Source organism: Cyprinus carpio, chromosome B8, assembly GCF_018340385.1.
Source record: "Cyprinus carpio isolate SPL01 chromosome B8, ASM1834038v1, whole genome shotgun sequence".
In the NCBI taxonomy this organism is placed as follows: Eukaryota; Metazoa; Chordata; class Actinopteri; order Cypriniformes; family Cyprinidae; genus Cyprinus; species Cyprinus carpio.
In genome coordinates, this window is record NC_056604.1 from 25713051 (window position 1) to 25728664 (window position 15614).

The 15614-nt window shown below is 36.6% G+C and overlaps 1 pseudogene; it reads right to left on the reverse strand.

Annotated features, from left to right (window-relative positions):
* Positions 1 to 11177: 11177 nt before the first annotated feature.
* On the reverse strand, positions 11178 to 12485 carry LOC122138160 (annotated as a pseudogene).
* Positions 12486 to 15614: the final 3129 nt, after the last annotated feature.

Below are 15614 nucleotides of genomic sequence, written 5' to 3' on the forward strand. Positions count from 1 at the left end.
TATTTTTTGTCACACTTTTTCCTTCCCACAGACTTCCCACTGAGGTGCCTTGATACAGTACTCTGGGAACAGCCTATTCGTTCACAAATTTCTTTCTGTGTCTTACCCTCTTGCTTGAGGGTGTCAATGATGGCCTTCTGGAAAGCAGTCAGGTCGGCAGTCTTACCTATGATTGCAGATTTTAATGAACCAGGCTGGGAGTTTTTAAAAGCCTCAGGAATCTTTTGCAGGTGTTTAGAGTTAATTAGTTGATTCAGATGATTAGGTTAATAGCTCGTTTAGAGAACCTTTTCATGATATGCTAATTTTTTGAGATAGGAATTTTGGGTCTTCATGAGCTGTATGCCAAAATCATCAGTATTAGAACAATAAAATACCTGAAATATTTCAGTTGGTGTGCAATGAATCTAAAATATATGAAAGTTTAATTTTTATCATTACATTATGGAAAATAATGAACTTTTTCACAATATGCTAATTTTTTGAGAAGGACCTGTACATACAGAGAATTGAAATTGCATTTCTCTCAGATCCATGGTGCATACAAATAACACTAAGAGTAGAGCCTAAAAATCCAGATAGATTACATATAAAATATAAAATACAACTATACAAATAAGGGCATGTAAAAAATAATAAAAATAAAGTTAAATAAAGCAGTGCAAGGCACATGGCAGATAGGATGCAAACCAGTGAAGTGAACAAACAGCGCAGATAAAAAGATTGTAGTGCATAAACGTTTATTCAGTATGATTAAAGTGACAAAGGGCTCAGAGAGCATTTCTTTTATTTAAACTGACTTAAGAGGTAGTAGAATTACATCAGTTATATGTTGAATGAGGTAGTGAGCAGACCAATGCTGCACAAAGTGACTGGTGCATGTCACCATATGTTAGTGGGAGGGGGGAGTGGAAGGACCTGGGGATGTGGGACCTGGGGAGGGGGGCGATGGATTTGGCTGTGGCTAATTCACAGGCAATGGATTTTGCTATGGCTGTGGTTATGGCTTCAGGGTACCAGGTTGCATAATCCAGTATCGCTAAGATGTGCTCATGACCCTGGGCAGATTTCGGCAGCGGACCACTAAATCCATGCCAATGTGGCTAAAGGGCACCTCAGTGATGGGCAGCGGCACAAGTGGGCTGGGGGGGAGGATGACGAGAAGAGGTGCGCTGGCAAGTTGTACAGCTCTGCCAGTGAAATCAATCTTGAATCTGCTGTGTTGTGTTAGCCATGCCCAGATTACCTGCCATTGGATGTGACTGCACCAGCTCGATCACGGTCTCAGTTTTGGTTCTCGGTACCACTGAGAGCAGTTTTTCCTCCCCCCACCTCTGGGCGACACAGTATAGTAGACTGTTCTTGATCACAAAGTAAGGGATTGGGTGAGGCGCAGACTGGCAGATTTCTTCCTCCATTACATGAACCTGAGATGAGACCGTTAGATGAATTATCGCACTCACCCTCCCTGTCGCTCTCGGTGGCCAGTAGAACTGGTTGTCAGCCCCCGTTTCGCTCCACTCGGCATCAATGGCAAGCCAGAGGTTCGGAAGCTAGTTGCATCGTAGCAGCCATCAGCTGATCTAATCCTGGCCAATCCTTAATGACCCCCAACCCAAGCCATGTTCCGGGGCTGGCCAAGATAGTAACCCAGCACACAGGAATGTTGCGGTGTCTCCATGAACACAAGTTATGGGTATTATCGTTCTCTGCAAAGCCAAGGTCATACCATCCCGGGCTGGATCAAAGAAATCGAGCTGCCAGAGTCCAGGACAGCACGTACCGTCTCACCGTCCAGGATGCCTTGATGTACGATGTACGATGCAACTGGCTTTTCAAGCATGGGCTTCTGGAGACGGTGGTTCCATTGGCATGGGCTCATCCACTGGCACAGGTGCAGGGGCCACCAGTCTGCTCAATGGGCTCGAGGTGCCCTTCACAGGTCGCCTGTCCATCTTGACCCTCCGGTGTCGCTCTCTCTCCTGCATCTGGAGCAAAGGATGCCTCTGCCAACTCTATTGCTTCCATCAGGTCCGCCAGGCTGGAGGGGATTGCACATGTTCACGAGTCTTCGAATGGTGATGCGGTGGTGCTCAAAGTAGACAGTCGATCACCACCATCTCAGCGACCTGGATGGCGGCTGGCCCATCGTATAATAGCCAGAGGTGGGTGAGGTGGGTGAGGTGGGTCAGACCGCCAGCTTGCGCTCGGACAGGGACGTGCTCATCGTAGGTCCACTGCTGGAAGTGCTAATCTGCACACACTGGGGACAGCCCCACGCAGGCCGGGATTTCCCTCTTCAGTGCATCATAATCCTCACTTTGTGGAGGCGAGAGTGAGTAATATGCTCCCTGGGCATCCCCCGTCAGGAATGGAACGAGCACCTGTGCCACTCGCGCTTTCTCCCACGACTCTCTGGTCACGATGACTTTAAAGGTGTGCAAATACGCTTCCACATCATCCTATTTACTAATTTTGGTGAGATGTAGATGGGCTTGCATTTGCAGCTCAGGGAGTGGGGTTTGTTGGGCTGCGGCGCTGCATAGCTGTTTGACCACCTGCTCCATCCTCTCTTGCCAAGCCAAGAACTGCTTTGAGAACTGATGTTGACAGACTAATTTCTGTGAGCCGGCGAATAATCTCCTCCATTTTCGGTCCTGGTAGCACATCGAGCTGAGAGAGAGAGTGGGGTTCTGCGGGGACACAAACACTAAATGTTAGTCTGGATTTCAGGGATGTGATTGTAACACAGCTTGTAGAACGGGAAGAAGGAGGTGGGAACCGGCAAACATTTGAAGTCTTTAATAATGAAACCCAACAAACACAAATTGAAAGTAAAGCGGCAGCCCCTCATGGACGACTGCCACACAAAAAACACAAATAAAGTCCAGACCTGCTCCTCTCTTGTCTTCCACTGTTGTCACTCCTCCTTTTATTCTGCCGGAGCTCCTCCGTGGGACTCGAGACCGGTGAGTGGCACAGGTGTCGCTCATAACCATTAAACTCCACCAGCCTTGCTCCACTCATAACAGTGATCACTCTTTTCATGCCCGCATTCTCCACCAATGTAACACTGATTATGCAGCTGATTAATATTTAAATATTACTCAATATTTCAATTTAGTGTCAAGTTAATGTTCAGTTGGCTGTAGAAAGGAACAAATTCAAGACAAGTGCTACTTATTTATCTCGTGTTATTAACGCTGAAGTTGTTGATAAATTTTCAGAAAATTTTAGTGTTTTAATGGATGACTGGACATATGATGCAACTACAGTTAATTATCTTTGTTCATCAATATAGACACTGGTTCCAGTGAAAATAAAAAAACAAGGGCATTAGCAAATCAAGTACCATGGATAAATGAGGATATTTGTATATTAAAGAGAAAGTGTCGGAAAGCAGAATGAATTTGGAAATCTACTAGACCAGCAGGTTCTCAATTCCAGTCCTCGCGCCCCCCACCTCTGCATATTTTGCATGTATCTCTTTGTTAACACACCTGATTTAGATAATCAGCCCGTTAGAAGTGAGGTCTGTGTATGAACTGTGTACATGGTCCTTACACAGTGTTCATTGCTCCCTACTCCCTGAGCAGGGGAAATCTGTTGAAGTTTACCTCACTTCAGAACATTAATTCATGGATTTGCGCTGTGCAATGTCTTCACACACGGACAATTGTGACATCATATTTGTAAATAAATACAATTTAAATTCACGTCTCGCACACTTCAATGCACTTTGAATGGAACATATACGTTTGCTTCAAACTTGAATCTTGGCAGAATATCCTGTGATGTCCACTTTGCAGGGCACTTACGTTCGAATAGAACAAACGTCTGAAGCGATAAGAGAAACATACAAAATGTGCAGAGCATGGACTGGAATTCAAAACCGCTAAACTAGACTTCAAGTGTATTTTGAGCATTGGAAAGTTTATTGGTGTCTTGTAATAAGACAGTTAAAGCTGCGAGATCTGCTTATTTTTCTAATTTAATTGAAACCAACTGTTACAATTCTATGTTTTTATTTAGTGTAATTAATGATTTGACAAACCCGCGGCCTAGTATTGCATTGAGTCCTATAGACTGTAGATCTTTTACGTAATTTTTTGTGGACAAGGGCACAATTATAAGGGCTTTAACCAATTTTACATCCAACAGCGGAGACATATCATGTACAACATATAATCGTCACTTCCCTACAGGTACTGTTTACAGTTTACAGTGTTTAAGGTGACAGTGCCAACATCTGGCCTGGCATATGTAATACAGTGTTTTTGGCCATTTTTGCAGATATGTGTAAAATGCGAATCATTTTGAAAACGTTGTGTATACATGAAACTTTTTAAAAACGCAAAGGAAATTTTTTTTGACTACATCGTAGCCTTAGATCTTCTTTTAATGTATTGCTGGCAGTTCCAAGAACTAAATACAAAACATAAGGAGATAGGGCATTTGCAGTGAGGGCTCCAAAACTATGTAATAGTTTGCCAGTGAATATTAGATCATCTGAATGTGTGTCTGTTTTTAAATGTTGCTTGAAAACATACCCGTATATGTATTTTTGGGTTTGATATTTTTTGCTATATCATATATTGTTTAGAGCTCTTCATAAATGTATCTTTTATTATTGTGTTTTTATATTGTGTAAAGCACTTTGTGTGTTGTAGCTTTAAAAGTATTATATAAATAAAATTTTACTTACTTTTTCACTTAATAAATGCTGTGCTACTTATAAGATTCAAGTGTCGGTGATCAGCATGCACTCCACGGTGATTGCTGTGCGAGTGCTGTTTCCTAGGCGATGCTGATACCCGCGTTGGCCAGTTCGCCAATAAATATATATATATATACAGGTCCTTCTCAAAAAATTAGCATATTGGATAAAAGTTCATTATTTTCCATAATGTAATGATAAAAATTAAACTTTCATATATTTTTAGATTCATTGCACACCAACTGAAATATTTCAGGTCTTTTATTGTTTTAATACTGATGATTTTGGCATACAGCTCATGAAAACCCAAAATTCCTATCTCAAAAAATTAGCATACCATGAAAAGGTTTTCTAAACGAGCTATTAACCTAATCATCTGAATCAACTAATTAAACTCTAAACAACTGCAAAAGATTCCTGAGGCTTTTATAAACTCCCAGCCTGGTTCATTACTCAAAACCGCAATCATGGGTAAGACTGCCGACCTGACTGCTGTCCAGAAGCGAGAGGGTAAGACACAGAAAGAAATTTCTGAACGAATAGGCTGTTCCCAGAGTGCTGTATCAAGGCACCCTCAGTGGGATGTCTGTGGGAAGGAAAAAGTGTGGCAAAAAAACGCTGCACAACGAGAAGAGGTGACCGGACCCTGAGGAAGATTGTGGAGAAGGACCGATTCCAGACCTTGGGGGACCTGCGGAAGCAGTGGACTGAGTCTGGAGTAGAAACATCCAGAGCCACCGTGCACAGGCGTGTGCAGGAAATGGGCTACAGGTGCCGCATTCCCCAGGTCAAGCCACTTTTGAACCAGAAACAGCGGCAGAAGCGCCTGTTGCTCAGTGGTCCAAAGTACTTTTTTCGGATGAAAGCAAATTTTGCATGTCATTCGGAAATCAATGTGCCAGAGTCTGGAGGGAAGACTGGGGAGAAGGAAATGCCAAAATGCCTGAAGTCCAGTGTCAAGTACCCACAGTCAGTGATGGTCTGGGGTGCCATGTCAGCTGCTGGTGTTGGTCCACTGTGATTTATCAAGGGCAGGGTCAATGCAGCTAGCTATCAAGAGATTTTGGAGCACTTCATGCTTCCATCTGCTGAAAAGCTTTATGGAGATGAAGATTTCGTTTTTTAGCATGACCTGGCACCTGCTCACAGTGCCAAAACCACTGGTAAATGGTTTACTGACCATGGTACTACTGTGCTCAATTGGCCTGCCAACTCTCCTGACCTGAACCCCATAGAGAACCCCTCCATAACACCTCAGCAGTGCCACAGGCGGATTGCCTCCATGCCACGCCGCATTGAAGCAGTCATTTCTGCAAAAGGATTCCCGACCAAGTATTAAGTGCATAACTGAACATAATTATTTGAAGGTTGACTTTTTTTGTATTAAAAACACTTTTCTTTTATTGGTCGGATGAAATATGCTAATTTTTTGAGATAGGAATTTTGGGTTTTCATGAGCTGTATGCCAAAATCATCAGTATTAAAACAATAAAAGGCCTGAAATATTTCAGTTGGTGTGCAATGAATCTAAAATATATGAAAGTTTAATTTTTATCATTACATTATGGAAAATAATGAACTTTTATCCAATATGCAAATTTTTTTGAGAAGGACCTGTATATATATATATATATATATATATTATATATATATATATATATATATATATATATATATGCGTGTGTGTGTGTGTATATATATATATATATATGTGTTGTGTGTGTGTGTATACAGTATATATATATATATATATATATATAAAACTTCACTACATGTACTGCGTTAGGCTAACGTATTCTTTAAGTCATTTTAGTTAAAAGCGTTTGCTAAAATGAATAATTGTGGCAATAAGACATACTGATTTTAGAGATTAAACTGTTTTAAAAATATATATTCATCATTTTAAAAAGAGTTTTATTAAACTGCTGACAAATATTCTTACCACAGGGCAAACGTTCTTATTTGCTAGAATATAATTTTTGACCTGAAACATTTATAAATTCATATGGGCCATTTTTTACACCATTTCAGAAAACCCACTGCTTTTGACACAGTCATAAAAAATTTTCACATATGCTTTATATTTTTTTATTTGCTTAACCTACAACCTCATATTTGAATTAGTTCAAATGCTTTTGCATACGTGACAATAATTTAGATTTGTCACTCAACAGTTGTCACATTACATCACCAATAGATGTTAGAACTGCACATACTATTTTCCACAATGCAATCTACCACATTGTTCATTCTGCAGTTGCAGTGGTAAAGGTGGACATTTATAACGTTTGGAAATGTGGAAACATGAATTAAAAAAAATATAATAATAATAATACTGATGGATTGTATTTAGAATGAAAGAAAGAACATATTTGTTTAATTCCCTAATATACAGAGAAAGGGTATTTAATATGAAGTACACCATATGTGTGTGTGTTTATGTATATATATATATATATATTATGTAAAGTTGTACAGTACATATTTATATATTGTAGGCTACAACTGCAAACAGTTTTTTTGAGTATTCTGTTTAAAGTATATAACACTATATGACTCCTCCAAGAAAAACCTGATTTGTTATAAGTGCATGTGTTTCTACTTTATTGTAGAATTCAGGAAAGAACAGTTTTGCTGTTAGAATTTACTTTTAATATATTAACTTTAAATGTATTATTAGAAAATAATACAGTGTAAAACTATGAAGTGAAATGAATTCTTCTGTAAAATATATAATGTGCATTTTAATAGACAGTCAGTATGACATAGTATGTAAAAAATAGCTGATCCACACCTCCCAAATCGATATGGATTATTTGGAGACAAAGTCATTTTGAAAATGTTCTTTATTACAAGTAAAAAAAAAAAAAAAAAAAAAAAAAAAAAAAAAATTGAAGCATGTTTATATCACATTTAAATGTAAATATTAGCATGTAAATATTTAAACCCATATATATATATATATATATCTATATATATATATATATATATATATAATATATATATATATATATATATATCATATATTAATTTTTTTTTTTTTTTTTTAAATCACTCTCTTTTATTCTCAAAAATCACAGTTTCTTAATACAGATTGAACCCCAGAATAGATCTCCATTCTCTACTTCCGCAGCTTGGCTTCTTTAAAATTATGGTAACATAATAGAAAAGAATCTAAACCGCTAACACAGAGTTTAAGATTTAATTCTCTATACACAGAGATTAATGTCTAAGACCTACTAATGGTTTGGGTGTAATTCTGAATAGATGTTTGAAAGAATTTGGGAGTATTTTTCTGTGGTTGGAAAATTATGATGTTAGATTTTGGTATGAAATAACTGAAGAGAATTCCATTTATACTGGATATCTGGGCAACTGCATTTAAAGTTATCAGATATTTTGATTGTGAGGCATACTGTGAAATATGCAATCCAGGTCAAATAGTACAAAATTAGACTAAAAGTTATTGACTTTGCCTCATTGCAATTTTTTGGCAGATCTCTTCCCATGTAAGAAAACAGGAGACACAGGAAACCAAGAAACCAACTTATGAACATGACTATGGTTAAGGTTATAGGGTTCCCCCTTTCACAGATGAGTAGAAGTTTGTCTTGAGGAGTCAATGTGTCAGCAATGAGCTTGACAGGATTGACAGTAATCCATACCACACAAGAAATAAAATGAATGAAAGAAGAAAATGCAATGAAGAGCCTCTGCCCATTGTGTTTTACCCAAAGACTGTACACCTTAGGGAACTGAGCAGCCATTTTAAAAACAAAAACAATCTGAAAGGAACAGACAGTCAAACAGGAAATACAAACAGTAAAGAAAACTACAAATATGGCATTTCACAGAAGGCAAAATACAGATGTGGGTTTTCCAAAGAAAAAGAATACACTTACGCTAGACAAAATCAAACTGGCCAACATCAGGAAACACATGGTGCCACCAGCAGACTTTACCACTTGTGTATCGTAATTGAAAGCAAAAAGGCAAAATACAGCAATAAGAAGAATAATCAGGAATACAGTATAGATCATGACAATGATGGAGGGGATTTCTGTGAACTGAGGATAGACAACAGAGCGTGTCTTACATGTCGTGCTGCCCTCATCAGACCATTCACTCTCTGCACATGGAAAACAGGTATAGGGGTCCCCTGAAAACAGTCAAATAATAGATGTAAATGTTTAGTAATTGTATTTTGCTGAAAGCCATAATAAAAATTAATTGATGAGAATGGAATGGATTGAAGAAGCTTAAAGGGATAGTCCTTTCGATTGACCTCCATTGTATGGAAAAAATAAATGGAAGTCAATAGAATGGTTACCCTCATTTTTCAAAATATCTTCTTTTGTGTTCTGCAGATAGATAGATAGATAGATAGATAGATAGATAGATAGATAGATAGATAGATAGATAGATAGATAGATAGATAGATAGATAGATAGATAGATAGATAGATAGATAGATGTTTGAAATCACATGAGGTGAAGTAAATCAGATTTACTTCTTTTCTTCTTTTCATCTTTTTAAATACCAAGATGTCTTGACCACCTCCTAAGGTACTTACTAGAAAAATCTACATAGCTGTTACGTGGACATTTTTTACACGTAAAACAGCAACTATGAAAACCTTCAGGTTGCCTTGAATATCCCGCCTTACACTGAAAAGAGCAGTTTGAGAAAGGAACTTTTAAGGAACAGGAAAATGTATTATTAAAGTTAACATTTTTACAGTTTTTAAAAACATAATTTACAAATTTCTATAAATTAAGATCAGTGCCCTCAAACAATTAACACAGCTTAAAAACTGAACACATACTTTCCATGAACTGACTGTGAATTACAAAATACCAATTACATAATTAACTTAAACACAAAAAAATCTTAGATCCTGCTTTCACAACTGTTAATAGACAGCTAAAATAAAGCCCTGTAGTATTTATTCAAATGGAATCAAATTGATATCTGCTGTACGTGTTAGTAACTTAATTAGAAAAAACTTAATTGACCTTCGTTTGGAGAAATGTATACAATTGTAAAGCTAAATGTTTAGATGAAGGTTCAACAAAAATTGACTTACAGAACCATTGTTATGCCAGAGCTTGCAAGAGTTGTCGATTGCAAAAGTAATTTCTGGAAGTTTATCATATGTGCCCACAATCTCAAACTGTGGAGGATTCACATGAGTGCGCCAGAGCACAACTGCATAATGAATGATTGGATCATAATTTTCATCATATTTCACTTGACGGCCATTGAGTGAAAAATTCAACTTCTTTATTTGTTCCAGAAGCTATTTAGTGTTCAAATAAAAAGTAATACTTCAATAATGTAATTAAAATCATTCTAATTGTCATGGATTTAAATATATTCACTAACCATGTATGATTTGACTATTGTTTTTGGGCCATTTATTCATGTCACACTGGAGAACCTTATGTAACGCATGAGCTATGGTATATATGGCAGAATAGATGGCAAAGGAGTGTGTGGGACTCTCGTTTATAATATCCTCTGCAGTCATCAATGAGCAGTAATCACAATCTTGATTACATCTCACTCTTTCTCTGGACTTCACTCTTAGCTCTATCATTAGGGCCAACATCAGTTGTTCTTTTGGCTCTATTGTAGACAGATTCATTAAATACCGTGCCCAGTGGTGGTCAGTAATGGAGTAACTTTACTTCGTTACTGTACTCAAGTACATTTTTCAAGTATCTGTACTTTACTGGAGTAGTTTTATTTTGAGTAACTTACCTCAGTACATTCCAAAGCATAAGATCGTACTTTTTACTTCATAAAACATATTGTTACTCCTTATAATACATCAGGTGCTCCGAGACGCAGAAGCAGTGTCTGATGCATGAACAAACTGATTATTTTCAATGAACCTTTTAAATCGGTTCACAAATCGTACCAAACGATTCATTCACGAATTAGAATGATCTGATTGCACCTGTTCTCGAGTTATAATTATATTTTCCTTAAAACATTCTTCCTAACTTCAGGCCTTATTCTCATGTCATATATAACTGTGATGTTCTGCAAAACAACAAACTTTTTTCTCCCTGGTGAAGATCAGATGGTCAGATCTGTTTTCTCTCAGGTACATGGCAGTGTAAGCTCCACAATGAACATTACTATATCACTCTCGTCAACATAGTCCATATCAACAACAGAAATATATCTTGACTACATATAGTGGTTATTTTGAGAAAATCCCAGGTATTTTGAGCAGTAGTATTATAAAAAAGATGTGCTTATATAAAATTAAATTAAGTAGCCTATATAAAATTGCAAATCTATCAGTACTTTTTTACTTAATTACATAAAAAATCTAGTACTTTGGTACTTTCACTCGAGTAAAATTGAAAAAGGAGTATTTTTACTTTTACTGGAGTAATATTTGATTATACGTATCTGTACTTTTACTCAAGTACTTGATTTGTGTACTTCATCCACCACTGATTGTGCCAATTTTCCTGATTCCTGGCTCTCTTGGAAGCTGCTGATTCATAGCCCATGATGGACTTGCAATCCATACTTTGTCTTGGATATTGTGGCAAAGCAAAAACTACAATGACATTGATGTTGAGCTTATCAGTCTTTTTAAATGTTAGACTGTAGTTTGCATTTAGACTTAGACCCTCTTGTTAAGCCAAACAAATGCCAGTATTGTTTACATATTTGTTAAACAGCTTTAGTCCATCTAAACTGTAATCGTCTTGGCTACTAAGAAAGGCAACCCAGTTCCATCCGAACCACCGTATGATGTGAATAATCATCTCTATCAGGTCAATGTTGCTAGGATTTGTTCTTACAAAAGAAGGAAACTGAAGTTTATCGCTTAATACATAGCTAGTAGCTCCATAATTCACCTTTGAAAGAGAAGAAAACACTTCAACTCATTAGCATTATAACTTGGTAGTCCTGAACAAAATAAAGGAATAAAGTGTGTAAGCACTTTCTGTAAACTGTGTAAAAAGTTACACAATTTACCATTGGTATAAGATCCATTGTGATCAGTGGTGCAACAGTTATAGTTCTTGAGCTTCCATATGGTCCTGTTAAAGGAATCACTTTAGGCTGATAGTTGTTGAGTTTTTCTTTAGGTCTTATTGAGCCATTATTTGAGATAAAACTTAAGACCGAATGGAATTCCTTGTGTCAGAACAATGGTCAAAATTTCATAGCCCAGAGATACATTGGGCAGAAGAGTGAAATTATTAATCTCTTCAACAGCATACCTCATTACGTGCAACATTTTATAGCCAGATTTTGAGATACTGTGCCTTAAAAACATAAGTGAAGAAGTTAATAGCATGTAATTGAAATGTGACTTTGAGGAAATGCTGCTTTGATTCAAATTACTCATAACCCTAGACTGGAAAATTATCCTTGCTTACCAGAAACATTCAGTGGTCTCCGGGGTGAAAACAGGCGTCACACTGTCAATTTCATGTAAAGCAAAAAGGCCACCCAGTAAGTAATCTCCTTCCAATCTGAATTCAGATGTTGAACAAGAAACTTTGAAAAAGAAACAATTAGTAAAGCACAAAAGGAAAGTGTAAATGCTACTGAGAAGCATGGTTAAAGATGGACTGCTGGTCATGAAGCAGACATGTATAGTGGCTAGCAGTTTGAGAGCAGTCAGGCTCATATTTTCAACATAATTTTCTTAAAACACATTTAAATTTGCTTAAACCACCATTTTCAAGCATGATACAAATGTTGATTTCCATGTCTAACTCACAAAGTATATGTTAATCAGTTATTAAATAGAGCATTACACCACGAAGGTCTCATCATACAAACTAAATTCTACAAATTTTTGAATCTACAAATCAAACTCTTGTGAAACAAGCTGTAAACTTCTGAACTCCCATCAAGGTTTTACAGTTGGATTATAATCACCAAAGGTTTTACAGTTTAGAGATGGTGAAAAAAAAAAAGAATAATATACGTAAATGATGTTTATTTACAAGGTTCGGGGAGGAGCATGATAAGATAATCAGTCAGTTCAGTTCAAGTGGAGCTCATCTAGTCGATCAACTTAATTAGCATGATATGTTTATATATTCACAGTCAACTCACCTCTGTCCCACAACAGTTTTCCGGCATCCCTCCTCCACCCCAATGCCTCACTTTTAAACTATTCTCATCCTATTCTGGGGTGGGGGGGGGTCGGGCTCGAGCCTTCCTTCAAGACAAATGTGCTTACTATTTGCTAAATCTTATTATATGTAAGTGCAAACTCATGAATTATAAAAAAAAAAAAGACTCTGTAATGTGTATCAAGCATTAGTGTATTAAGCATTAGTCAGGCAGACCATGTCAGTCAAGCCTGCATTAGCTGTTTCTGACAAATACCAATCCAGTTTTGATACCTATCACAGTGGTCTATTTAAATTTTACCCATTCATTCAGCCTCTCTACTATGCTCTTTATGCACCTATGCTCCCTTTTTTTTTTTTTTTTTTTGATATCACTAGAAATCCCAGTTTGTGTAACAAATCTGAGGCTGAATTGGTTTACTAAAATTATTGTGCATTTTTTACACAACCCTGTTGTCAGGAAACACCAGACTTAGAGGCAGTAAGCAGTTAGAATCCAAACAGGTATTTACTGAAACAGGTTAAATACTGGGATAATCAGGTGGGAGATATTAATGGGATATTATAAGGACTAATAGATACTTCCTTTACCAGGAGCAGAGTGAAGATGGCAGGACAGGAGATAGTATTTTGGTTAAAATGCAAGTTGGTTGTTTATCCATTTCTAATTGTTATTATTTTCTGACATTTGGATTATTCTATTTAACTCTTTACATTTTTATATTTACTCGTTCATTAGGAATCTATGTCGCTCAGGGTACCTCACGTCGGCCGCGTTTACGTGGGCCACATGGTCACAAACCCTCCTGTCTGATCAGTAGTCAGAGGTTATGACTAACTATTTAATAGACTGCCCCACACTGTAAAAACACGAATTCATTATTTAGTAACTAGTCCACAGAAATTTTACGTTCAGTCAATTTCTGTCTTTAAAAATGTGGCCTGAATTGTTATTTTTTTAGTTAAATGGGATATTATAAGGACTAATAGATACTTCCTTTACCAGGAGCAGAGTGAAGATGGCAGGACAGGCTCAACTTATATAGTTTATTAAAATTTAACCATTAATTCCATGTGGTTCATATGTTACCTCAACTAAGATTTTTTAATTTGGACATCATAAGAAATTGCTGTGGAACTAGTTATTATATTTTATACTAATAACTGAAAATTATTAACTGGTGTCTATCAATCACGAAACACACACACACACACACACACACACACACACACACACACACACACACACACACACACACACACACACGCACGCACACACACATTGTATGTACATTACAAACACATAATAGCTTTATTTAATAACAATCTGCATTTATAACATTTGTTATATACAGACTAAACTTGCAGACTTAAAGGCATAGTTCACCCAAAATTGAAAAATTGCTGTTAATTGAATCACCCTCAGGCCATACAAGATGTAGTTAACTTTTTTTGTCTTTGGCAATTCATAAACTGCATGTCATTGGCTGTCGGCTTTTGAGAGAGTCAACTAAACATGCAGTGGTGGACAAAGTACACAAATCAAGTACTAGAGTAAAAGTAACAGTTAAGTATATTAAAATATTACTCCAGTAAAAGTAAAAGTACGTTCCTTTATCAAAAAGTACTAGATTTTTTTATGTACTTAAGTAAAAAAGTACTGATAGATAGATTTATTTTTTTTGTTTTTTTTTGTATGCTACTTTATTTTTTTTTTTATTAGATATTTTTTTTTATAATACTGCTGCTAAATATATGGGATTTTCCCAAAATAACCACTATATGGAGTCAAGATACATTTCTGTTGTTGATATGGACTATGTTGACGAGAGTGATATAGTAATGTTCATTGTGGAGCTTACACTGCCATGTACCTGAGAGAAAACAGATCTGACCATCTGATCTTCACCAGGAAGAGAAAAAAGTGTTTTAAAGTTGTGTTGTTTTGCAGAACATTTACAGTTATATATGACATGAGAATAAGGCCTGAAGTTAGGAAGAACATTTTAAGGAAAATATAATTATATGATTTTTTCCTTCTCAAACCTTGTGTGGTGTAAAAACCACCCCTGGCCAAATGCCCCCAGAGGGCATCACTGTCCACTTTGATAATTACTGTAGTTACCATGTTCTGAACATCACATCCTTTCTTTTCCCCCAGATGTAATCTATCTAGATGGCTGAATAAAAATATTTGGACTTTATATTTAAAAATTACATCAACTTAGCACCAGCAAGCTTGTTAGCTAGACAGTTAGCATCAGCTAACAATATTTACTTATTTTCAGTATGGTTATGAATAAACATTCATATCTGTCTATTCAGCTAGTTAATGATTTTTTTTTTATTGTTGATAAACAATATAAAAACAGACGTCACATAGGGCTAAATGCGTAGCATTTTAATAAAACCAGGGAATTTGAACGTGCATGATTATTGTTATTTTATTTAATCTGTGTTATTTTAATGTTTCATTTTTTTGACCTAAAACATAGAGACACCGAATGATGTGTCTGCATTTAAGTATTTCATGCATAGGACACACTGAGGTCTTATGAAGATAAACAATCAAAACCGGCAGCCACAGATGTGAAGTGTATGAATCACCAAGGATCACTGTTTCAGATAAAAAATCTTCTTTACTGTTACACTAAAAAAAAGTTCACTGACATCTAGGATGGCCTGAGGGTCAGTAAAATAACAGCAAATTTACATTTTTGGGTAAATAGTCCCTTTAAAGTGCTCCAGTTGTCAAACATTACATTTGTAATACAACT